Here is a 26,166-nt window from a genome sequence, read left to right on the forward strand (position 1 = left end):
CCAGCCACCATGCTGAGGTTGAGCTGAACCTTAAAATGTGGTTTGCTGCCTAATGAGGAATCTTGTTTAAAAAAAAATTATTATTATTATTATTATTATTATTATTTTGCAAAATTTGGTCCCGTGTACTTCTGATTTGAAAATTTTTATTTTCTCCTCTGAGGAAGACACTTTCTTAATGAAGGATTGCATGACCTATATTGATAGGAGGGCCTAAAAGAATAATTATTATTGTCAGCTACCCCAGGACTCTTGTTTTTTTTTTTCTTACCTTTAAGAGAGGAAGGAAATGGACAATGATTGAATACGTGTCACATACCAGGCACTCTGTATGTGTCCTTCAAACAAAGCTTCAGGTGAATTTGGGGAAATGGGCAACAGGAACCTCATATTAGAAATTATGAAAAACAGATTCATTGCCATGAAATAATTTGTTCAGGGTCATTCAAATAGTATATGGAAGACTGGGATGCAAACCAGATCTTTCTGTCATGACTCAAAGAAAGTGCCCACCATCTTGGGCATTATCTTCCAGCCACCCAATTTCTCCCTCAGAATCTGGGTTCACATTTCTTCGAATAATGTCATTAAAATAAATCCCAAAGTCTTCAGACTCTAAACTCAAATTATAATTAATTAACACAAACAAGTATGTTAAGAAAATATATAGTTCTATAATAAGAACAAGACAGGAAATATTGCAAAGTGAGCAATTTTTGACCAATTTTTGACTATTATTATAGTTCTATAATAAGAACAAGACAGGAAATATTGAAAAGTGAGCAATTTTTGATACATACTTTTGTATGTATCTCATGTGGTCAAAATATTTAATTTGGGAGGGATATATAAATTCAAATATTAGTCTGTGATCATAATGTCTTGTAAATGATCATAATGTCCATATTTAATCTGGGAGGGATATATAAACTCAAATATTAGTTTGTGATCATAATGTCTTATAAATGATCATAATGTCCATATTTAATTTGGGAGGGATATATAAACTCAAATATTAGTTTGTGATCATAATGTCTTGTAAATGAGTCCCAAATTTCTGACCTGGTTTTAGGTCGTCATACCTGCCATAGGTTATATTGCTGTTTCTCCTATCTGATTATAGCCAGCACTTAAAACACTGATCTTTCTTCCTGTCCAACGGTAGTTAGAAACCTATAATGCATTTACTCATTTTCAGCATGTGTTCTGATGATTCTTACCAAAAGCAAATGTGGCTCACTGCCTTATGTAACATTCAATGAATATTTACTGAGTGCCAGCTATGTGCTAGGTGCTGTCTATCTACTAAGATACTTTGTGTTCTAGAGCTTTTCCCATATGTACTACAGTGGACATTCCAAAGGCCCTTGGATCTAGCTTAAGAATTCCAAGTATACTGTCAATACTAACAGTACAGAATTTCCAACAATAATTATAGCTAATATTTCATGTTTGCCAGGTGCCAGGCTCTAATGATGAATGCTTTTGTATCTATCTCATGTAAGCTTCACAACAACCCTATAATGAAAATACAAATAGTATCATGCCATTTTACAGATGAGGAAACTGTGGCCTGGAAAGACTATTGCCTAGTTTGTTCAAGATCATATAGCTAGTAAGTATCAAGGGTGGGGCTCTAACCCAAGGCCCTCTGACAGAAAGTCCACATTCTTAACCACAATGTACTCTGCTTTCTGGAAAATGCCATTCTGTCAGAGTCAACAAACATGTGCTGGGATATAAAGATGAGTAAGAAATAGTTTCTGCTCTCAAGAAGCACTAGTTCACTGTGAGGAAGAGATACTCAGCTGGGCTCAGCAAGCATTGTGCTTTGTTATATTTCATACACTGCTAAGTCCTGGAGATATAGCATAAATCATGGGGTAGGCACAATCTCAGCCCTGAAGGAACTCATACTGTGGTTAGAGACAGATACAGAAACAAAACTCTGAAGGGCAACTGATTCCCACTTTTGCTGTCCCATTTTGGAGACACTTGGATATTCATGGGCACTGAGAGAGGCAGTGTCATGCTTGGGCTCTGCAGCCAGTCCCTCAGCCCATCTTCAGTCTACCATTTATTGATAACATCAGGCAGACCACTTAGCTTCTTAAAGCCCGTTTCCTTGTACTTGAAAATCAGGTGAATGTGTAATCTGCTTCATGGAGTTTATTTTGAGGATTAAGTGATAAAACACATTCAGACTATCTATGCATGGTCAAAAAATATTAGTTACCACTGTTATTATCATTCCCTCATATGGCTTAGAAGAACCTTACAGATGGTGCCATCTTTATGCTCAGTCTTACATCTTTTCTGCCACATTAACTAAAGGTATTTATGTAGCAACCAGCTTTATGCAGGTGTAACCTGACACCACCTTGCCTCAGCGGCCACACCCCTCTCTGCTTTCTGTCCAGAAGTCCACTCACCACTCTGGCATGCACAAAATTTGAAGTGCAACTGAAAGTTGTGTGGCAACTCTTGATAGTTTGTTGTCCGAAGGTGGGAGGGAATCGGTGGGTAGAGGCTCCCCTCCTCATCCTTTAGAGAGAGAGTTCTGAATTGCATTATGGACACTCCTCAGAAGGTCCTGGAGGGATTGAATCCCAGTTGCCCACAAGAGTGCTCAGTAGCCCAATGACATTTGCTTACGTTGTCTTTCCCTCCTTCTCTGACTAGTCTCCCTGGTTCTTCAATCCTCTTTGCTGGGATCACTGCTCAAAATGAAGTATCACATACAAGCCTTTGAATCTGGCTCTGCTTTCTAGAGGATTGTGGAAGTGGACATGGAAGAGAGTGAGAAGGCAGGGAGTGAGAATGAGAGGTTTCCAGACTAAGAAATGGGTCATTGCCACCTCACATATTTGGATCTCCTCTAGAACATGCTTGCCAAGTGGTCAGTCAGCCATGCTTTATATATCCTTTGAAAGGAATGTACTATCTCCATTCCCATTTGCAGACACCTCTATATCCCTGGCACTTTAAACAATACCTGGCATGGAATAAGAGCTTAATAAAGATTGTTGAATGAACTTTTAAATGAAGAAAATTTTGTTGGCTTGTATAATGACTGCAGATCTACCTTCCTTTGCCTTTCAACCGTTAGATCTAGTTTTCCACATAAAAAAGCCTTCATGTAATTTTGAATCTACGCAGGTTTCTTTTTCACAAAGAAAAGTCATTGGCAGGGGATCTGTAAGTCTTTTTTTTTTTTTAATTTTTTTTTTTCAACGTTTATTTATTTTTGGGACAGAGAGAGACAGAGCATGAACGGGGGAGGGGCAGAGAGAGAGGGAGACACAGAATCGGAAACAGGTTCCAGGCTCTGAGCCATCAGCCCAGAGCCTGACGCGGGGCTCGAACTCCCGGACCTCGAGATCGTGACCTGGCTGAAGTCGGACGCTTAACCGACTGCGCCACCCAGGCGCCCCCTGTAAGTCTTTTAACGATGCACTTTAAAAAATAATAATGGAAGTAAGTAGGAACTGTGAATGTTTCTACCTTATTGAATTGGTAATAGAAATTTTTTTCTTAGATTTACATAGTATTTTTTAAATGTTAGCAGTATGGAAAATAAAGGAGATTTGGAGTCAGACAATTAGAAGTTTAGTCTGTATGACAATATTTGAGTGACTTTAAGTTTATTTTTTTCTGCTGTGTTATATTTTTTAAAAAATAATAACTTTTCCTCATTATAATGGCATTCCATGTTTATTGTTAAAACTTTGGGATATACTGAGGCCTATAAAAAAATAGGAAAGAAAAAAAGGATAAAAGAAACGATCTGTAATTTCTACTAGCCAGAGGCAACACTCCCTGACATTTTGGCCTATTTAATTTCAGTCTGATTTGTGTGCCTGAAATATATAGGGCAGGTCATACTATATGTAAACCTTCCTATCCTGTTTTACTTCAGTTCAGATCAGCATTTAGCAATGTTATATGTTATAAACATTATTTTTAATATTCACCAAATTTTTCATGCTTTCAAATGCATTCTTCTCCATACCTCCACTGACCTCCAGAGTTTTACTTACAAAATTAAATATTTTAAAAGACTACTTTCTAATTAGAAAAAAAAAGGAAATCAACAAATGATACCTACCAGTTTCATTATGTTAGAGCTTTACAACTTGTTTGTAAATTCTATAAAATTGGTACCATACTGTGTCTAGGAGTTAGTCACCTTTTTCATTTAATAATGTTTTGTGGGCATTTCTTTATGTCATTACCTTTTCTTTTCTTTTCTTTTCTTCTGTAAAAGTGAATTTTAAAGAGATCTAGGATTGCATTATGGGGATGTGACACTACTGATTTAGTCAGTTTGTCATTATTAAACTTTTACGTTGTATCTTTTTTTTCACTACTGTAAGTAATATTGTTATGATCAGCCTTGGGTTAGTTTGTTACCCAAGCCATTTGGATTCCATTATGGGGATGTGACACTACTGATTTAGTCAGTTTGTCATTATTAAACTTTTAAGTTGTATCTGTTTTTTTCACTACTGTAAGTAATATTGTTATGATCAGCCTTGGGTTAGTTTGTTCCCGGCCATTTATGCTGGACTATACTATAGCTTTTGCAACTTTTTAAAAACCAAACCTTTTCAAGATAGTTGGCATGGAAAAAACAGATTATTTGAAATTAATTTTTTTGTTTTGGCTGAGGTTTTCATGTATATTATTCCATTAATGCTTGGCATTAAATATTACATGTACCTGGGTTAATAAAGTACCATTTCGTTTCTTGGTTGCTAACTTTTTTCATCATTGGGTTTACAGGATCCAGATTATGGGATTTCTGTAAGATTCTCTTTATATTTCATCATAAGTGAGCTTCATTATAAACACATTTGTAGCTTAAAAGAGTAATGAGTTTTTACCAGTTAAAGATACCAGATTAAAAAGCAAGAACATGTGGTTTTCCTAGGGCTGTATGAGAGTTCAGTCCTGTCTATGAAATGCCTGAGCAGCACAGATGTACCATAGAGGGTAATGTATTTTCCTCACTGGGGGCTGGATTGAGGTATCATTATATTATCATTTATAGGGCATTTGATAAGAACTGCAATATCTTACCAGCAGAGTGCATTTGCTGTCTTTCTGTCACATCCTTTCCTAAGTACATCTGTATGGACTACAGAAAAATTGCTTGTATTTAGCAAACCTCATCTGTTAACTCTTCTTTCTGCGCCAGATCTACAGACCTGAAGTAACTTGAAAACTTGTGAAAGGAACTGCTTTAGTTAACCTTTATTGGTCCATGAAGGTCAGCCTTGCTAAGGGAAGCTTTCAATATACTGAGGAGAGAAAGACAGAGATGAGAGTGTTTCCAACCTCAGTTCAACACACAGGAATTAAGAGCTTTCACTGGGTCCAGCCCAGTCAGATCATGGCACAATTTAGAAGTACAAGTTGACCGGGCTTCCTCTACCTCCTGGAATCTTTCTGCCCTGCAGACTCAGAATTCTGTCTCCCAAGGCTGCTGTCCAAATCCCCTACTTTACTTTTACAGGAAGTAATGATGGCGACTATTTGTGGCTTGGTAGTAGATAATTGACATTAATTATTCTAGTCCATGAGATCAAATTCTCCTTTATAGATAAAGAAATGGAGATCCACAAGGGTTAAAAAAAATCCCCACCTCTGTTAAGTAGCAGAAGATATTTGAACCTGTATGTGTCTGGATTCTCCCCCCGCCAAGTTCACATCTTCCTCTTTTTTTTTAATATACTTTTAAGTTTGTTTATTCACTTTGAGGGGGGAGGGGCAGAGAGAGAGGGAGAAAGAATCCAAAGCAGGCTCCACACCATCAGCACAGAACCTGATGCAGGACTCAAACTCACGAACCTGAGCCAAATCCAAGAGTTGGATGCTTAACTGACTGAGCCACCCAGGTGACCCTCACATCTTCCTCCTTTTAAAAATACATATTTTAATCAATACTGACACTGCTAATCCTTTTTGTGCTGAAGGGAACTAGGTATTTACGAGAAGATTTGTCAGCAAAATAGAAATGGGGCGGGGGGTGGGGAATTTACTGATGCATACCTACCCCAAGCCAACATTGAATTTGCAAAGAAGGATAAGGTCCTGGCAAGATCAGGCAAAACACCCTTTCAGCGGGTTTCTTCCAAGGCTGGCAAATGTTGTACAAAATTATCTTTCCACTATAATAATATGGAGCAGTCTGAGGGCAGTCCCCTGGCAGGGCATTGCTGACTATCTTTCAGCTTCTAATTAAAGAAGTTGAGTTGTCAAACACACCAAATTATAAAAACTTTTTTGTGTACTCAGCCCTCTGTGAAGACAATGAACCTCCTGGCCCTCTCTGGCCTTACCTCTTTGTCTGGCTTATTCGTTCCCTGGACCTCTTCACACCATTCTTCTCACCCCTCCTTTCCAGTGTCTGTGGCCCCCTGTTGCTTTTGTCCCAAATGCCTTATATGTATACCTGTTTTAAGCCCTGCACCCCAGCATCACCTCCACCATGAAGCCCCTTCCTCATCCCTGTAGTATCCCTCTTTATGCCCCAGTGTGCCTGGCACTGACTTCTATCCTTCTATCCTATTCCCAATGCCATATTGCTTTCCTTTGTCCATCTCCCCTGCTAGGCTGAGAACTTCCTGTGTACAAGGACTGTGTCTTGGGTTTCCTTTGCCCAACCCAAAGTTTGACCTGAAATGCTCCCTAATCAATGATGGTTTTGTGAATAGCTGAATGAATGAGAAGATAGATGATAATGATAAAGGCTAACATTTTCTGAACATCCACTATATCCCAGGCACTATGCTATGCATCTTAAATATATTATCTCTTTGGATCCCCATAATATCCCTACAAGGTGGGTTATAATTATCTCTATTTTACTGATGGGACAATTAAAGTTCAGCTAGGCTAAGTAACTTGCCTGAAGCTACTCAACTAATGATTGATTGACACAGAGTTTGTGCTCAAATCTGTCTACTTTCTGAGCCACTGTAGCTAACAATATGGCAGTTACACAAGGGGTGCCTCATCACCATCTTCTGGACCCCTGCCTGCTTGCTCCTTTTATAGAACCTACTTAAAGGAAGCCTCTAACCAAACCAAGGCATCACTTGTGTGCTATTTCCCCAACAAGTGCCTAAAATGGTACTTTTCTGTGTTCCAAATGCTGTGTGTGTTTTAATCCTAAAGGAACTAAAAATTAGAGTCTTTATTTTGTCAGCCACTTAGCATAACCCCCAGTAAAACACAGGCAATGCTAGAACAATTGTTTGGGTTACAATATCTGAATATTTGTGATTCACTATAATTTCCTACCTTTTGTATCTGATTATTAAATCTTCTTTTTCAGTGCAGATGGGGAAAAAAAAAACATAGATTATTAATCTTGTGACTACATAAAGGGTTCTCTTCAAAGCCTGTTTTTTATTTTTATTATTCTCATCCCTTTGTGGCATTTCCAACTAATCCACTGAGGTGTATGCTTTAAGGACATTAAAGCATTTTTAGCAACACAGTGAAAGTGACATTTCATTGGCATCTGTTCATCTTTTCTCATGTTTTGTTCTGAGGCATGCCTGTTTTTAAATCACTTCTAATTCTTGGAGTCACGGACAGATTGTGTTTGTGTTGGGAGTTGCAGTTCTCTACCTTTCCATACCCATTAGCCCACTGTGTTATGGTTCCTGGGTGAAGGCTCAAGTGATATTTCTGGGTGGACAGTTTGCTCTTGATCCCTGGGAACACAGCTTGGTGATTGAGGAGGAAATCAAGACATCATGGACTTTCTGCTTCTAAAACCTCAGTGAAAGTCCAGCAGCCAGCCTCCTACAACTTGTCTTCAGCTCTTTGGGCACCTGAACTGCAAGTAGAAGCCAAGGAAGGGCTCCTTCCCACTCTCTTTCTCAAGAAGAAAAAATAGTCCCCACTAATGTGTATTTATTGCTTGCTACAGGTTAGGCCTCATGCTAAGCTCTTAAAATAGGTTATTCCATTTATTCTTAAAAAATAACCCTATGAGGTACGTTCTAATTGCTATCCTCCTGTTATTATTTAAAATAATTTAAAATTTGATTTTTCTAAGGTATTTATTGAAAAGTTTTTTCCTGCCTTCTTCCCATCCTCCTCACTTAGCTAACCACCACTTTTAGGCTTTTGTGCATCTTTCTAGAATTTCTTTGCACAAGTACAGCAAACTATATACATATACATATACATATACATATACATATACATATACATATACATACACATATGCATATACATATACATACTTTTTTTTTTCTTTTACCACCTTTCTTCCACCCCAGAGGGAGAATCCCATACACTCTGTCCTGCACTATCCTTTATTCACTTATTGATGTGTCTGGGAGATCTTTCTATGCCAGTACATAGGCAGCTTCTCCATTCCTTGTTACAAACACATAGTAGCACACTGCAAATTGTGCCATAATTTTATCGTCCCAATTTTAAAGATGAAACCAGGGTACAGAGGTTAAATAGCTTTCTTAAAGTCAAGAGAAGGACCTCCAGCCTCTGACCCCAGTGGGCAAAGAAATCTAAAGATAACTGACAAATAAATAAAGGCCATAGTGCCCCTTCCTTCATCAGCAGCCCCACGTGCTGCCTTCTGCCATACTTTCTCCCTAACTCCCTATATGCTCTGAGTCCTAGTGGGCACTTCCTGGAGTGGAGCAGCTTGGTGTGCTTTGTTTTCTTCGCTCTATCAATTTGACATACTTAGGGCCCTCATGTCTGCCTTTATTTTGACCCTTTAAATGTTTATTTATTTTTGAGAGAGAAAGAGAGAGAGAGAGGGAAAGTGGTAGAGGGCAGAGAGAAAGGAAGGCAGAGGATCTGAAGCAGGCTCTGCACTGACAGCAGCGAGACTGTTGCAGGGCTCAAACTCATGAACCATGAAATCATGCATGACCTGAGCCGAAGTCAGACACTCAACTGACTGAGTCACCCAGGTGCTCCTTGTGACCTTTTAGATGTTTCCTCTAGACATCTTTGAAGTAGTTATTTGTGATAAGCCTTGAAGGTTGAGGTTTGACTACAGGTCCCAAAGTTTCTGATGTTTGTGTATATTCACAAAGCTTTCCCTTCCCTGCTAGACCTCTATCTGCAGCCTGCTGTCCACCTGTCACAGACCTGACTGTCTCGAAAGCAGCAAGAGTTTTTTGATATTTTTGGTCATCATTTAGCAGCCCTCTGCTATCAACTCAATTGATCCCAGCTGTCTGGTTCTGAGCTCTTGGCTACAGACCCTGCCTTTACAACCACACTTCTAGAAGGCAACGTAGTATGTAGTGAAGGTGAGATAATTTAGTAAAGGCTGGTAGAACTTGGAACAAAGCAAAAACTCAGTAAAAGTGATGATGATCATCATCATCATCCCTATTTTATAGATGTGGAAACTGAGGCTCAGAAAGGTTTTTGTTTTGCCAGAGCTCACATTGCCATTAAGTGACTGAGGTGAGATTCAAACCAAGGTCCTTCCAGGGTACAGTTCTCTGTATTATATCATTAAATAGAATTCAGAAGAGACTCATATTACCAAATGGAACATTAAAGCACGTAATTAATAAGATACTCTCCAGGTTCACTCACAAAATAATCTTACTATGAGAAAGGGTTTGTGATTGGCACAAGACTGCTGTGGTTTTCAGCACATTACAATTATATTACAATGGAACACCCACTCCCATTTCTGCAAATCCATCATCCATATATTTATTTCTGTCTCAGAAGTATTTGAAGCAAGGTTTTTTAGCCAGTTGTGGAAAGAAAAATTCCCTTTCAGCAATCCTAATTATAATACTAATAGTTACCAGACCTGTTATGTGCCAGGCACTATACCAAGCTGTTTACATCTATTATCTCATGTACTCTCCCTGTAACAACCCTATGAGATAGGCACTACTGTTTTCATTTACAGATGGGGATTGAGGCTTAAGTGCAGTTAAGCACCTTGTCCAGGATCCTAACAGTTCAGTAAGTGGCAGAAGCCAGATGTCAGACCCTGTGACCAAAAGCCAGCTTATGACCAAAGCCCCTGTATGAGACAGCTGTTTTACCATAGCTTCTTCTCCCCAATGGTAGGCAATATGGTGGCCACCTCACATCTGTAACAGGGTACAGAGTCCATGAGCCAGGCCTATTGCCAAGTCCTTTAGAATCATTTCTTACTGGTTAAAGATTCTAAATTACATGTCAGAATTCTTACCAGCTGGATCACAATGCTCTGGGCTTCTCTGTTGAGGAAAAAAAATGTCACAATGTGATGCATGTTTGTTTGTTTTTAATTTCACTAGCACTGTTAGCCCCTTTAATTTTTGTCAAAGCTTAATTACTCATGTGATCTCATTTGTCAAGTCAACACCCTTTGTCAGTAGGCTACTAGTGGAATTCTCCTTCCATACCCCTAACACACTCCATTTTATGTCTAAGCAAGACCATTCCCAAGTATGGTCTTTCTAGACTATACATTTAGAAACCACTTGTTTTATTTAAGGGGTTGGAAGCTATTTCTCTTAATGAACACTTCCAAAACTGAACTCACCCTGGCTTAAAGAACCAAGTGTGGTCAATCAAAAACTCTTAAAGCAAATTAGATGCCATCTGCTTCTCAAGACTTTGGGAATGTAGACCTGCTGCTTAGAAACCATATTTGAATTAATATTACAACAAGCCAGTTGCCTGTTGTTTGATTAATTACTCATGACTTCTTACATAAAAGTGATTTTTCCTGAGTGAATTCTTTGGATAATTAAATGTCAGGTATGTGTTATTATTTTAGAGTCAACTTCATTTTCTTTCTTTAACAAATTTCTGTAGTAACAAATTTGAAAGTGTTCACCTCATTTGAACTTTATTGAGCACCTATTATATGCTAGGTGCTGTTGAAGGTACTTTGGATTATTTGGTAGAAAGAGTAGAACTTTTTCTTATTTCTCCTCCCACAATACAAAATGTTATGCACACTGACCTGTGATTTCTTTGAGGGCAAAGAGCATGCCTTATTCTTATATGGAACACCTGATAATAGGACCTCACCATAGAAAGGTCTTTGTTTAAAGTAAAAGTGAATGACTCCTTGCTTCATCTGCTTTCGTGAAGGGAACTGTTAGCAGTCTTAGATCACAGAAAAGAGCATTCATGCTCCTGTTTGCTGTGACAAAGATCAAAGATGGACATTTGGTAAGATTCTCTATCTCTGGCTCTCACAGTGCTTTGCAGCTCTCTAAAAGCAGTATTACTTCATCTATTGGTGACTGTGCGCTCCTTCATGACAGGGACTTATTCCTCTCATATTACTCTTTTTCCTTACTGTGGAAGATGCAATACTCAGCACATAGACACTCAGTCAGTGTTTGTTAAAATGAATTAATCACAGACTGCTTCATTCCCTCTAATTGAGCAGAGACCACACCTTGGCCATTTCTGTTTCCATCTTACCTGTATCGACAGTGTGGTACATATTTTGCACCTAAAGGATGATCAGCAAATGCTGTGGACTTCAAGTTTCATCTTTCTTTTGAGTTCTTCGTAGTACCATTTTGCTTTTTTAGAGCAAGACTCCCAAAAGTACGCATAAAGGAATGAGTGCCTTCCCTGACCAATTAACTTACCCAATGAATGAATAATAATGACCAAATACATGAATAACATGCCTTCTCATATACAACCATAACATGTCTCCCTCTGACCTGACAAATTGGGAAACAGGGGCCAAAAAGGGAAGGACTCATGTAGGGTTACGTGGAGAGATTATACCGAAGCTGGAACTAGAACCCAGATTTCATTATCTCCAGCCCAAATTTCTGCCTTCTTAGCATCTGCCCTCTTTCTCTTTGTTTACATCCCCACTGCGGCTGCCCGAGATCAGGCCCCATCCTTCCCTCCTGGGACTGTTGCACTCGCCTTCTGACTGTTCCCTGCTGCCAGCCTCAACACCTCCAGCCCAGCCTCCACATGGTTGCCACGGTGATCTTCTAAAGTACAAATCAGATCTTGTTTACTCTGTTGTTTAAAGTCCTTTAGATGTTCCCACAACATTTAGGATAGAGACCACACTCTTTCACATGACCCACAGGGCAGTGAAGGATCATCTCCTGGCCCCCAGGCCTGCCTCTTGTTTCTTTCCCCAGGACCTTATTTCCCAGCTGCGTTCACGTGTTTACAGGGACACTGTGCATGGCCACCCCCATTCTTCCTGCTTTCTCTGCCCAGACCATCATCTCAACCTGTCTTCTTGGTAGACGTCAGCTTCTAGTATCTTCTACGCAGAGACAGAGGGCTCCTTTGCTGAACTGCCATCCCTGTCCTCTGCCCCTCCCCCACACATACTCCCTCACTCCTCAGAGCTGATCACTAAACAACTCTTCTACCCTAATGGCTATAACACTTCTTTCACTTAGTTTTTTAATACATCTCTCTCTCAGGAGGCCATGAACTCCTTAAGGACAGGGGCTGAGTCTTATTCATATTTGTGTTCCCAGAACCTGGCAGTAGGTCAGGCATATAATAGACACTCCATTACACAGCTGCTGACTCTCTGGAATAAATATAACTTCCATAACCCTTCACAGTGAATTAACTCAACTTATGGTTTTCTTTAAATTAAGCCTCACATGGGATGATAGTTGAATTATGTAAGACTGAAAGGAAGGAGAATATATTTAAAGAAAAGCAGCACTTGAAAATGTCTTGCCTTTATAGGTGGTGAACAAATATTTCATAGCAACCATGGGATAATGTATCAGCCTACTGGTAATACAGGGTGGCCAGAGTGCCACCAAATATCTCTGTGGAGCTGTTCATAACTGCCTCCCCACTGCTTCTCTTTTCAGTCCCTGGTTTGCTGAAAGAAGTCAGTGTGGTTACCTGTTAGGTGAAGAGAACCTGGGTCACATTCAGATCTTTCATCAGGGAATAGATTTTCAGCTACTTTTCCAGCTCAGTTGTTAAACTCATTCTGCCTGATTTACCAATTGCTGAATTGTTCATTTGTTTATTTATTTGTGATGCAAGCCCCCTGGGCTTCGGGACTAGTTTCAAAATGCTACTGCTCCATCTGGTTTAAATAGAGCATACTAAGAAGAAATAAGAGAAACAATGGGACTGTGAGTTTGAGGGAAAAAAGAAACTTTCAGGCAAGCAGGAAGCAGGGAGAAATTCAGATTCTTTCTTCTTTATGATTCTGTGCTGGAGAAGGGAAACTGTTTTCAGCAAGAAAGGATGCTTTCTCTCTAGAAGTTCACGTCAGATTCAATGATCTGGTATGCAAAATCTATGAGGTCTGAGTCCATGAATGACTTTATGAATTGTGTTTAGGCAGCCTAGTCTCTGGAGCCCAAGACAGTAGTCTTTGTTCTTCCCTTTTTCCTATCTGTTTCATTATTTTCTCAGGCCCTTCATATGCCTGAGTACAAGCCACCTTGTAGGACACTGTCTGTGAAATGAGCCAAGGGTAGGCATCTTGGCTTTGGGCATTCTGGATTCTCCAGCAGAAGTGCCATTCACTGTGATGAGTGCATTTCATTGGCACAGAGTCGGGAAGGCTATGGTGGTTAGAGATGTGAGCTTTTGGCGACTCTCAGGTCTCAGAGTCCCAGCTCTGCTCCTTGCCACCTAGATGATCATGGAGATGCTGCTTTGTTTAATGTCTTTGAGCCTCAGTTTCCTTATGTCATAAGAGGGGCTAGTTTTTAATAACACTAATGTAATAAGCTTGTTCAGAAGATTAAACAAGCAATATGTAAGAACTTCACTGGAAATACTCAGGAATCATTAACTACTTTTATCATATCTGAATGTACTTTCACTTTACACTGGTAAAGTCTTCACAGTGTCCTCCTGAGAGAAAGGGTAGGAAGGCATTGTTGGCTCCATTTGACAGAGGGAAGGGGCTCATAAACCTAAGATCCCCTCTCTCCACAGTAGTTGTTCCCTCTCCACTCTGCCACCTTTTGGTGGTGGTTGCATATCCTCTGTTCACCTTTTCTACAGCATGACTCAGACCTTTTCCTTCTGACAACCAATCTTCTGAATGAGAGACAATAACAATCAAATAATTTGGCGTTATTCGCCAGGAGAGCTAATAGCTCTCTTTGCCTTCTTTGCCTTACATTAACAAAATGAAGTCTGCTGTTTTAGAAAGCACTGAGCAAGGGTGGTACATAATCTGATTGAATCACAATATTTGATTTGTACTGTTTTCCCTTTTTATCAAATAAGAGAATAGGGTACATTGTCCTCCATGAAGGAGAGCAGGACAGAAGTGCAGAGCAACAGTCACAGGGCTGACTGAGTTTTCTCCACACCCTACCAGTGCTCATGGTCTGATTGCATGTTGCCTGCTGTTAATTTGGCCCTTCCTGAGAGGACTGGAGGGGAGAACAAGGATTCAGATCCTGATCCCCTGTTGTGAAAGCTATTTAGAAGTTGCATATGCTCCTCAGATTGTCCAATGACTTTTTGACAGTATTGAAGGAATGGCTGGACCTTTCCGGACCCAGCATGGTCAGCCAATCCATAGTCAATTTATTTTAGTCAATTTGGAAGAGTTAAAACTATAACTATAATATATTAGTTATAATACTAGCTCTTGTAACAATAAAATCTCAAAATGAATAATGGTTTAAACACAACAGAAGTTTGTTTTCTTTTTCATCAAGTCCAAAACTTGTTTTAACTTTTCTCAGGGCAATGATTCAGATACTTTTTTTATGCTGTATGTGGCTCCTCCATCTTCAAATGTGACTTCCAAGTTCAAGGATTAATTTGCATCGAGCTGGTAAGAGAGAGAGAGAACATGAAGTCTTTCAAGGGGAATTGGACCAGGCCCATTCCATGTCATTGGTCAGAACTCACATTCCCTTGGCCAGAACTCAGACACTAGGGCACACCTAACTTCTAGGTGGGGTCTCATTTTGTGCTCCAAGAGAAGAGGAAATGATTTTGGTGAACCAGCCAGTTTCTGCCTCCACACAATAATGACAAAAACTAGTATTGATAAAACATTTGCTCTGTGCCAGGCATTGTGTTAGCACCTTATCTACATAGTTTTTAAATTCATATACCATATTATTTGCCTATTTAAAGTACACAATTCATTGGGTTTTATTATTTTTTTTGTATATTCACAGAGTTGTGCAACCATCACCATAATCAACTTTCAATCATGTTCAACACCCCAGAAAGAAACCCATATCCATTAGCAGTCAGTCCCCATTTCTTCCCAATCCCTTCCCCAACCTGAGGCAACTACCAATTTACTTCCTGTCTGGATAGACTTGCCTGTATTCTAAACATTTCATATAAGCAGAATACTTATATTCTTTATATAATCCTCACAGCAACCCAACAAGAGGCACATTGTTATTCCCATTTTACAGATTAACAGGGGATCAGGTTGCTAATAAGTTTAAACTCTGCGCCTCACTGAAAGCCATAATACTGAGCTGTATCCCAAGTGTAAATCATGCCACGATTTGGAGGGGAAGAGTGGAGGGGGTGTTTGTTTGCTTGCTTTCAGTGACTATCATGGCAAAACTCTGACTTCTTCATGGATGGCTCCTTTACTGAAGTGACAGGCATTTAGGAGCCAGAGAGCTCGAGACTGAAGCCCAGACCTACCATTTTACCAGTGTATACAAAAATCTATGCTCCTTAATTCCTCTCGGATCCTAGTGATATTATCTCTAAAACGGGAATAATATATCTCTGTTTGCTGGGAGGACTCAGTGAGATTAACCCATGTGAAAGCTGTTCCCACAACTTTACACAGTTGATGCCTTGCCAGTGTTAGTAGTTCCTGCTCAGAAGTGAGATTCTGGCTATAATTGGGCAGCCAAAGAAATTATGTTAATGTATCTGGGCCTCCAGGATACTGTCCAGGAAGAAGTTATTGTGCCTTGTATTTTATAGTATCCAGATTACAACCCAGGAGTGGCTGGGACCCTAGGAGGATCTGGCTTAATGAGGGATAGGAAAATGGGACATATTCTCCAGGACAGAAAAACAATGTGCAGAGTCTCATCTGTCAACTTCTGATCTCAGCTGGGCAGAGCCGCTTGTTCTAGGCACCTGGAAAGAACCAGCTGAGCCAGTGCAAGTTTGAAGTTCCTTGGGAAAGAAGATAAGCTGGCTGAGTTTCTGTAGGCAAAGAGCCAGTAATGAGGTTTCCAGCTTTCCATCACATGCCCTTTTCATCACTTTCAGCTCAGCCAGAGACGGCAAAGCCTCATACTCAGGGACCAAGTGTGTATGTGAAAGGCTCAAGGAGATAGTTAGAAAAGAGTGAATTATGCTTTTGTTCCATTGACCCCTTCCCCACCCTATCCTGTCCTTAGCCATCGTAATATTAAAATCTAGGCATGAGAGCACAGAGAAGACAGTGGGGAAGTTGTATTGGTGGTAACTGGCTCGGTCATATCGCCAGAAGAGATCATGAGAGAGAAAAGGCCTGAACTCTCTGCAGGAATACGGACATATTTCAGCCTTTAAAATATGCCGTAGAAGCCTCTGGTCCTGCCATTTCCTCACGGAATGGACAAATGACTTATTCTCTCTGAGCCTCCATTTCCATATAGGATTATTACCTGGACAACCATGCAAGCTGCAACCTGCGTAATTCAGGTGCCTCCATTCACATGAACTAGGGGTCAGCATATTGTAAACATGTAAAGGGCCAGATCCTAAATATTTTAGGTTTCATGGGCCATATGGTCTCTATTGCAACTAATCAACTCTGCTATTGTCATGTAAAAGCAGCCGTAGATAGTACATAAACGAATGGGTATGGCTGTATTCCAATAAAACCTTATTTATGGGTACTGAAATCTGAATACTGTATAATTTTCATGTGACTCAAAGCCATATTCTTCCCTTGATTTTTTTTTTCAGCCAATTAAAATGTGAAAACCATTCTTGGCTTACACAGTATACAAAACCAGACAGTGGGCCAGATTTGGTCTGCAGGCCATGGTTTGCAAACTCCCAACATACCCTAAAATATGTTTATTACCCTCTAGAGAGATGCAGTGTGGTGTTCCAATTATTATAAGGATGAAATAAGAAAATATACCTAAAGTGATTAGCATAGTATCTGCTCCTTATAAGTGTTCAGCAAAGAGTTACTATTACTATTACCCTGTTAAGAAATCTGTCTACTCTCTACTTGCCATGGACATTTGGAAAAGGAGGCAGTCACATTTGGTTGTTTATACACATTTCTACTATATTAAACTGTTATTCTTATTAAAGTGTATATTAAAATTAAAAAATATAAAAACTGGGTTGGACAAGTAATGGCATTAGTCAGCCACACAGTTTTTGAGTTTTGTGTTTCGCTTTTTTCTATTCTTCCTAATGCCCCAATGTTGGCTCTTCAGTTTCTAGATGTGTCTTTAGAACTTGGTCTGTGCTGCTAGGTGCTCCATGAAAAATGAGTTTGGATCTTTTCTTTCTAGTATTTTCTTAGTATTCTTCAAAATGAGTATATACATCCCAAGAGTATGCAAGATAATAGCCCTTCTCTCTATATTAATTTTTCATCTCAGCCCTTAAATTTTTGTTCCCATGTAGGTTTTATAATGTACATATTGTGCCATAGCACTATAGCTGTACATCCGACAATTTATATAAATATTTATATCATGAGAGTATGTCCTCAAAAAATTTAAAATGATTTCAGCGATCAAACGTTTAAGACATCTGGTCTAGGAGGAAATCAGAAGTATTCAATGGGAAACAAGAATTGGTATGAGTGACACAAGTGTTTTTAAGATACGAATTAAGGTTCACTCTGGTGTCCATTTTGTGGCAGGTAGGTAGCAAGATAGTTTACATCTTTAATTTCTTTTTTTAATGTTTATTTTTGAGAGAGAGAGAGACAGACAGACAGAATGCAAGCAGGGGAGGGGCAGAGAGAGAGGGAGACACAGAACCTGAAACAGGCTCCAGGCTCCGAGCTGTCAGCACGTAGCCCGACGTGAGGCTTGAACTCAGAAACTATGAGATCATGACCTGAGCTGAAGTCTCATGCTTAACCAACTGAGCCACCCAGACACCCCTACATTTTTAATTTCAAAATAACACAACATCTATATTAAATAGGTCCTACCGTCCCCATTTTATAGAAAATGAACAAAGAATCAATTTGGAAAAGTTAAGCAACTTGCAAAGGTCAGGTTGAATGAATCAGGTCTGTTTAACTATAAAGCATGACATTTTCCATTTTAGGCTTCATTGCATTGAAGAAGTTCATGAAAAAAGAATGATCATTCTTTGGTATTCCTAAACTCTAAAGCTAGCTTTTTCCCCATTACACATTCTTAGGTTATGGAGTGGTAAGTGGATAAAACTCCACTCCCATAGAGATCCATGATCAACTTCTTGTCCCCACCCCCACCACAGCCCTTTGTGTTACCACGTGCTTCTCACTCTGATTGAATATCTCCTTCATAATTGGACATCTCCTAGTCATCCATCAAGATTCAGCTTAGGGGCACCTGAGTGGCTCAGTCAGTTAAGCATCTGACTCTTGATTTTGGTTCAGGTCATGATCTCACAGTTCATAAGATTGAGCCCCACGTATGGGTTCTGTGCTGACAGCACAGAACGTGCTTGGGATTCTCTTTCTGTCCCTCCCCTGCCTCTCTCTCTCTCTCTCTCTCTCTCTCTCTCTCTCTCTCTCTCTCAAAATAAATAAACTTAAAAAAAATTCAGCTTAGACATTACCTCTTCCAGGAAGCCTTCTTGACTTTATCCCAAAACTAAGTCTGATACCTTTCCTGTACACACCTATAGCACTTTAATGAAAGACCTTATTAAATAATCTATGCATTGTGTAGTTAACCATTATCTGCCCATTACTCCCTAGAATGAGAGTCTAGGGAACAGAAAATTTGAACTTGAATATATTGTTCTTCTGGAATCCAGACCTGCAACATACTAGGCCCTCCATAAATACTCATGAAATGAAGGAATTCCTTCTTCATTGATTTGGAGTCTGACATAACATTGCAAAGAGATGGGTTGAAATTTGTCTTTACTGAAGTTCCCCAAGACAGGACAAATTAGTGGATATTAATGAGATTATAGGGAACCATATAATGGAAAAATGAAGAAAGCAATCCTTCATATGTATGTATGAAGGCTTTTTCCTTCTGTATTTCTTAGAAACTAAAGAGGATGTAAAGACTTAAGTCATTCATTTATATTAAAATCATTTATATTAAAATATATTAAAATTTTAATATTAAAATATTAAAATTTATATTAAAATATATATATACACACACACGTATATATATGTTCACAGGTGTGCACCTATATAAATCCACACATATTCATGAGCATGAATTAATAAAAATAGACTACCATAATTTTTATAAACTGTCTATTGGATCACTGCATGCTCAACAAAAGGATAAAGTTCATTAACACTCTTCAGGTTGGCTGATCCTGCGGAGTCATCCAGTTGCTTTAAATCTCCTTCAGTCATAAAGCTGCTTCCCTCGTGGACACATAAAGCTTTACCTCTTTCTTTAAAGGGACGTAGCATTTACTGAGAGCTTTGGCAATGTTATAGATACTCAACAGAGGTGATCTCATTTAATCCTCAGATGTTTGCACAGACCCATAGGTCCTGAACCCAAAGAAAATGGATCAAATCAAAATTTTACTCAAATAGAAAATACTAACAAAGCAGGAAGAAGGGAGAGAAGACTAAGAAAAAGTCTGAATTACATTAAATTCAGTAACAAATGAATATTGTTAAATTCAGTTATATAACTTTGTTGCATGGGATTATACAAAATTAATTTATTGGTATTAAAATGAGAGAGTGTGACCATTAGCACAGATTTTTTATCAGAGCACGTTGGGGCCCTTTCAACTGATTGAAAGAAAAGCTTTCTACCCACCACCAAATGTTGCTACATGTGAAGGGCTTTCTTATTTGTTATAAGGGGACAGCATTGGAACAGTTGTTCCTCGACTTTTATAATTCATAGACCAGAAATATTTCAGAACAAACTTTTATAGGCCAACAGAATTACCAGCTTTTTATCTTGCCAATAAAATGAAAAACACAGAAAAAAAAAAAAACCCAAAAAAACTAAGATCTATTCTCACTGTCATTTCAGAAATAAAAAGACAATTTAATAGCAAAAACAATAGGAAGAAAACAAACAGTAGGAAAGACATAATCTTATCATAAAGGAAGGTCATACACCCTACTGACTCTGCTCACCCTACTCTGGAGGGGAGGGTCAGGGACAGCCTCTAGGGACCTTTACCTCTGCTCTGCATAGGTTTGAAGTCACACAGATCCGGTTTAAGTTCAGGCCCTACAAATTCCTAGCTGTGGTACCAGGAGCAGCTTTCTCAACTTTACTAAGCTGCATTTCCTCACATGTCAGATGAGGATATCTAACTGACTGTATTAATTTCTTGGGGCTACTAGCCACAATCTGGGTGGTTTACACAAATGTATCGTCTCACAGTTCTGGATCCCAGAAATCTGAAATCAGGTATCAACGCGGCCATCCTCCCACTGAAGGTGCTAGACAACGATCTGTTTCAGGCTTTTCTTCTAGCTTCTGGGAATCCCTTGGCTTTTAGCAGCATGACTCCAATCTTCACGTAGTGTTCTTCCTATGCACACACCTGTGTCCAAATTTCCCCCTATTATAAGGATACTTGCCTTATTGAATTAGAGACCCACTCTATCCCAGTAGGACGACTTCTTAACTGATTACAACTGAGACAATCCTTCTTCCAAATAACCTCACACTCTGAGGTATCAGGGGGTTAGAACTCCAACATATGAGTTTTGGGGGAATACAAGTGATCTCATAGCACTGATCAATCTCATGGAATTGTATCAAAGTCAGTCACAGGACAGGTTGAATACTTTATAAATTACCAGAACAATGTAAGGGTGGTGTTCTTGTTGTTAAGAAAGTTTATAATTGAGGACTTTATGATTTAGGGACAGTAAGCAATTTATGCAAGGATATATAACTAAGAAGCAGTAAAGATAGGACTTTGAACACATCCTTTAATACATATATTAAATACCTATTATGTGGCAAGCCCTGTGCTAGTGCTAGATTCAGCCTTAGACAAAATAGACAAGGCCCTTGACCTCATGGAGCTTATACTCTAGTGGGAGGAAGGAAACGTTAATGAAATAAGCAAGTAAATATATAACACACATTGAAGTAGAGGTAAGTACTGTAAATAAAAATAAAGTTCAACAAGTGAGTATCAAGTAAATATATAACACACATTGAAGTAGAGGTAATTACTGTAAATAAAAATAAAGTTCAACAAGTGAGTATAAAATAACAGGGGAAGGGAATATGCCATTCTATGCAGGATGTCAAAGAGTTCTATGAGGAGACATGTGAGCAGAATCCTTCCTGACTACAGAACAGGAGTAAATCCTAAGTGAAAGGGGAACCACTGAAGGGAGGTGATTTTTGCTAGGGTCTGATTTTTGTTTTAAAAGAATCACTCCAGTTGCTGTGTGGACAGTAATTTGTAGCAAGGCAAGAGTCGAAATAAAACAGTTAGGAGGCGATTATAGAGACCCATGTGAGAGATGATGGTGGTATAGACTGGGGATGGGGCGGAGATGGAGGAAAGATTTGGAATATATTTGGAAGACAGAATTAGCAGCATTTGCTGATGAGTAAGACATGGGATATAAGATAAAAAGAAGAGTCAAGAATGACTCCCAGCTTTTTGGCCAGAGCAATGAGGTGAATGATTATGTCATTTCTTGAAACATATTGGGAGTACAACAGATTTGGGAGAAGAAAACACAGTCTGGTTTGCAACATTTTAAATATGAAAAGCCTATCAGACAGTCGAGTGGAGATTCCTAGATGTGGTATGCAACTGGGTGTAAAAGTCTGGAGTGCAGGGCACAGGTTGGGACTAGTGTAGGTAGTCTTTAAACTATAGGTGGCATCTAAGCCGTGACTGGATGCTATGGCCTAGCAAGTGAGTACAAATAGAGAGGTCGAATGATGAGCCCTGGGGAACTATAAATTTGAAATATCTGGAAATGGAGAAGGACCAGCAGGAAAGACTTAGAAGGATGGGTTGGTGAGGTAAAAGGGAAACCAAGGGGGGTCTCAGGAACCAAGTAAGGAAGGAGGTTGATTCAGGGAAGTTGTAACTAATTCTGCCAAAGGGGTGGGAAGAAATGGAGTACATGGGATTGTACACTGGTGATTGGTCTTATTAGTGAGCCTGTCATTACTTAATAAAAGCACTTCTGGTGGGATTTTGAAGGTAAATTAAATCAGTTAAGGAGAGAATAGGATATGAGGAAGCAAAAACAGTGAGAAGAGGCACTTATATATTATGTTACCTGCTACCTCAGCTTTTCAGACACAGTGGATGTAATAGTTAAGAGAGTAGGTTCTGCAGTCTTAGACTTTGGTCATTATTCTGACTGTGCCATTTATTAAGTCACCTAACCTCTCCAGCCACAGAGTCTTCATCTACAAAGCAGAGATTATAGTATAACCCATTTGAAAATGCTGTGAGGGTTAAATGTCAATTGCAAGTAAAGTTTAACACATTTCCAGCCCATACTAAGTGCTCAGTAAATGTTACAACTTCCACTAATATCAGCAAAGTACTGATATAGCTTCAAGGCTCCACGCAGTTTGTTGTGTCTGGGAGCAATTGGTAGCATGAGGGGATAATTATGACAGAATACATGTTATGATTATCCTTGACATGGAAACAGAGCAGTGTGTTATAATATAAAAACTATAAACACTTGTCTATATAAATTTTTCATGGGCTGTGTCATGGTGGAATAGTCAGGCAATGTGGGGAAATGGACAGGGAGGACATGGCTCTGGAGGGAATTTTGGGGGGTCATCATAGATCAGGGAGCTGATTCCATGATTTCCATGGAAAGACTTAGAATAGACCAAGCCTTGTCAGGCCATGTGGTAAATAACCCACACATCAATATATAGGAAGTAAACATTTATCTTGTTAGCATAGTTATCACTTATTTACTCTTTGCTACACATGGTGTTTACACCTGGCCTTTCGAACCATTTAGAAACTCAAGTACCTCTCCCCTACCACTCCCCCCCCCCATTATGTTGCATACTCCCGTTCCTACAGTGCCTAGTATTAAGTACGGTCATGAAAGAGGGGGTGCCTCATCCATGCATATCCCAGACCCCCTTGTAAGATGCATAGAGGGAAAAACAAACAAGCAGGGGATAGTTAATATGTGAACAAATTAACTTGGCCACTGAGCCATTCTCTAGAAACACATAGCTAAGAAAATCCCTCATGTTTAAACCTGCATAGCCTGGAACATTATAGCAGCACCTTGTCCCATAGAAGGCTACCACTGATGTCTCTCAAGGAATATTGATTGCACACATCAAAGATAGCAGTTTCTTATATGGATGGCCAAATGCTAGAGTAAACTGACTTAGGACAAGAGTTTGCAGTGGGACCTTCAAGAAAGAGATACCTGTTTCCTTGCTTGGGACACTTTGACTTAATGGCAGTAGATGTGTAACTATGTGCAAAAACTCATTGTTGTTATGAATTTTGTGATGGGTGCTTGTTTGTAACAGGTGAAGTAAGCCTAAGTTGGTCTCACTGTGAACAGCTAACTGCTATAAATATGCTTCCCTGGGCTGGTGACTTCAGTTGACTAACAGTGGAAGTGAAGTGGAAAGGAGCTACAGAGCTGAACAGGCAACCCAGAGCAGAGCCCCAGGCCTGCCATTCTCTGGCAGAGAGTCCCTGTATCCCTGGTGACAGTCTGCAGTCTCTGGGGTTGTTACCCCTTCTTCACAGCAGGCAGATCGGAAGACTCCTTGGCCAGCACCAGCAGACATTTCAAAGACAATTTAAAGGGAAAAGGAGACAGAAATCCATTTTCCAAAAAGAAGTAGGATAAGAAAAATAGTTAGCAGTTTAGGGGTATGCACTGTAAGTCAGGCACTGTATTTTCTTGATATAGTTTACTTAATCTCACAAGGTAAGAATTAGCAAACCCATTTTATAGATAAAGCAACCCATTTTACAGGAAGTAAGTGGCAAAAGCAGGGTTTAAGCCCAAGTCTATTTGGTTCCAAATCCTATAATCTTTTTCTGATTTCTACTAAAGGCCGTAGTCAATAAATCTGCTCCCAGTGCTCATCTGTCACTGCTGGGAAAGGGAGATCTGTTCAAGAGTGTGGGCTCTGACACCAGGTTGCCTGGAGCTGATTCCAGCCCTGCCACTTAGCAGCTGTGATCCTGCTTAGATTTGTTAACCTCTCTGAATTCAGTTTTCTCATGTGCCATGTGTTGTTCATGATAATACCTACCTCATAGGGATGTTTTGAAAATTAAGTTAGGCTAAGCACCTAGAACACTGCCTGACATATTAGATGTGCTCAATAGTAGCTATTATTATTATCAATTTTTTCTAGCATTGATATTCAACGAACACAAAGACGTAATGCTGACCTTGTCAGAGAGGAAACGAACAGGTCAGGCACTGCTCTACTCCTCCATGTAGGCTGCCTATTAATGATTTGGGGCCGATCAATGATACTGTTACTGATTTCTGCATGCCTTCTCATTTTTAGGGCTTCCATGCTGTAGAGGTAGCATAGTAGGATAGAACAACACTGTTCTTGACATCAGAAGACCTGGGTTTGGGTTCAGGCTCAAATCACACGTGGAAACTGTGGGCTCTGGACAAGTCACTTTATCTCTCTTGCTACGGGCTCCTCATGTGCACAGCAAAAAGGTGTTCTCGCTAATTGCCAGGGTTCTTTGAACCCCTCAATTTTGGTGAGCAATTGAACAAAGTCACTTAACTTGCCTGAGCCCTGGCAGGTCCCTTATACTGTATACCTCTCCTGGTTGCTGAGAGGAGGCTCAGAGAGAGTGGAAGTGTCTGGTACACTGTGACATGCTATGCAAACGTGAGGGCTGATCTTTACGGAACTATGATGAGAATTAACCCTGAATACTATGGCTCCCTATGCCTATGTTTGAGATGCAGGGGCTTTTTGCATTTTGCCATCTTTGCCTACCCCCTACTGGGTTGGGTGGATCCACCTTAACAAGGTGTGGGGGAACGCAAGTGGAGGATGGGGGTGCAATACTGATGGTGGGAAAGCATCTTATTGGTTAATGCTGGTACATCCCAAGCACCAATTACTGTCACTGCTCCCAAAGCTGATATATTTATCAGGATGAGTTACAAGGAAATATATGTACCCAGGGAACGAGGATGCTGCATGGTCACCCCCTGTGATGTAAAATATAAGAGTCTAGGAGGGGCTGTTTTATAATTCATCAGGTTTCGCTAGTGAGTTCTGTCGGAGTCTTAGTTATAAAGGCAAGTGTGAACCGGACGGCAGACAGGAGAACCTGGCACCAAGGAGACGGAGAAGCTGCCTGTGGTGCCTCCTGCCTCCTCCCTGCTTTGTTCCAATAATTTTGTGCTCGGTAAGTTCCCTGGCTTTGCAGCTAATCGTTGTTGTTGAATAAGCTTGGCAAATGAATCTGTAGTTTGGAATATGTATGCACTTGCTGTCATAAGTGTGTGTCAGTGTTTGGGCTTCTGACAAATTCCACAGTTCCCCTTTAATGAGCAAAATAGCTTAAAAGATGAAACAAAACCCGACAAATCAATTATTCACCTTGATCCTTGGAAGGCTGCTTTCTTTGGTTGCTAAAGTTTCTCAGGTTTCATTCTGTCAGTTTCATTTGTTGGAGGAGCTTTGAAAAGAACAAGTCTCTTTGTCATGAAATTGTTTTTCTTAGCTGCCAACAGGAGGTATGTACAGGGTGGTTTGTCCATCCCCACCCCCCAGCTTACTCTCCCCAGCAATCGGTAAATCTTAAAACAGACTGTTTGCCCGGTAACCAGCTCCAACAGAGCTGAACCTGTACAAGACAGGATTCAAATTGCAATCTTTTGTGCAAACAGACCTGAGGGGCTGTGAATAATTGTCATTGCGGAGATTATTGTGAAACTCCGTATGGTGGTAGTCCCTGCATTTTGCCGGGATGGGATCAGAATCCGAAGAGATTTGCATTTGGCATGCCTGTTGATGATGTGGAAAGGGAGTGAAAGAAAAGACTGGTTCGTATGGAAAGAGCTGT

At 39.8% G+C, this 26,166-nt stretch overlaps 1 protein-coding gene across 2 annotated transcripts in view; it reads left to right on the forward strand.

Annotated features, from left to right (window-relative positions):
* Positions 1-26,166, forward strand: part of DLG2 (discs large MAGUK scaffold protein 2) — a 780,826-nt gene that overhangs the window by 551,083 nt on the left and 203,577 nt on the right. Inside the window, exon 1 of one of the 2 annotated variants that reach the window (XM_032595101.1) lies at positions 25,286-25,506. The exons of the other annotated variant lie outside the window; for it this stretch is intronic. The gene's annotated coding sequence lies outside the window, so the exon portion shown is untranslated. Of the gene's footprint in view, positions 1-25,285; positions 25,507-26,166 lie in introns of those variants that run through there. 2 annotated transcript variants of the gene reach the window in all.

Source organism: Lynx canadensis, chromosome D1 (genome assembly GCF_007474595.2).
Source record: "Lynx canadensis isolate LIC74 chromosome D1, mLynCan4.pri.v2, whole genome shotgun sequence".
Lineage (NCBI taxonomy): Eukaryota > Metazoa > Chordata > Mammalia > Carnivora > Felidae > Lynx > Lynx canadensis.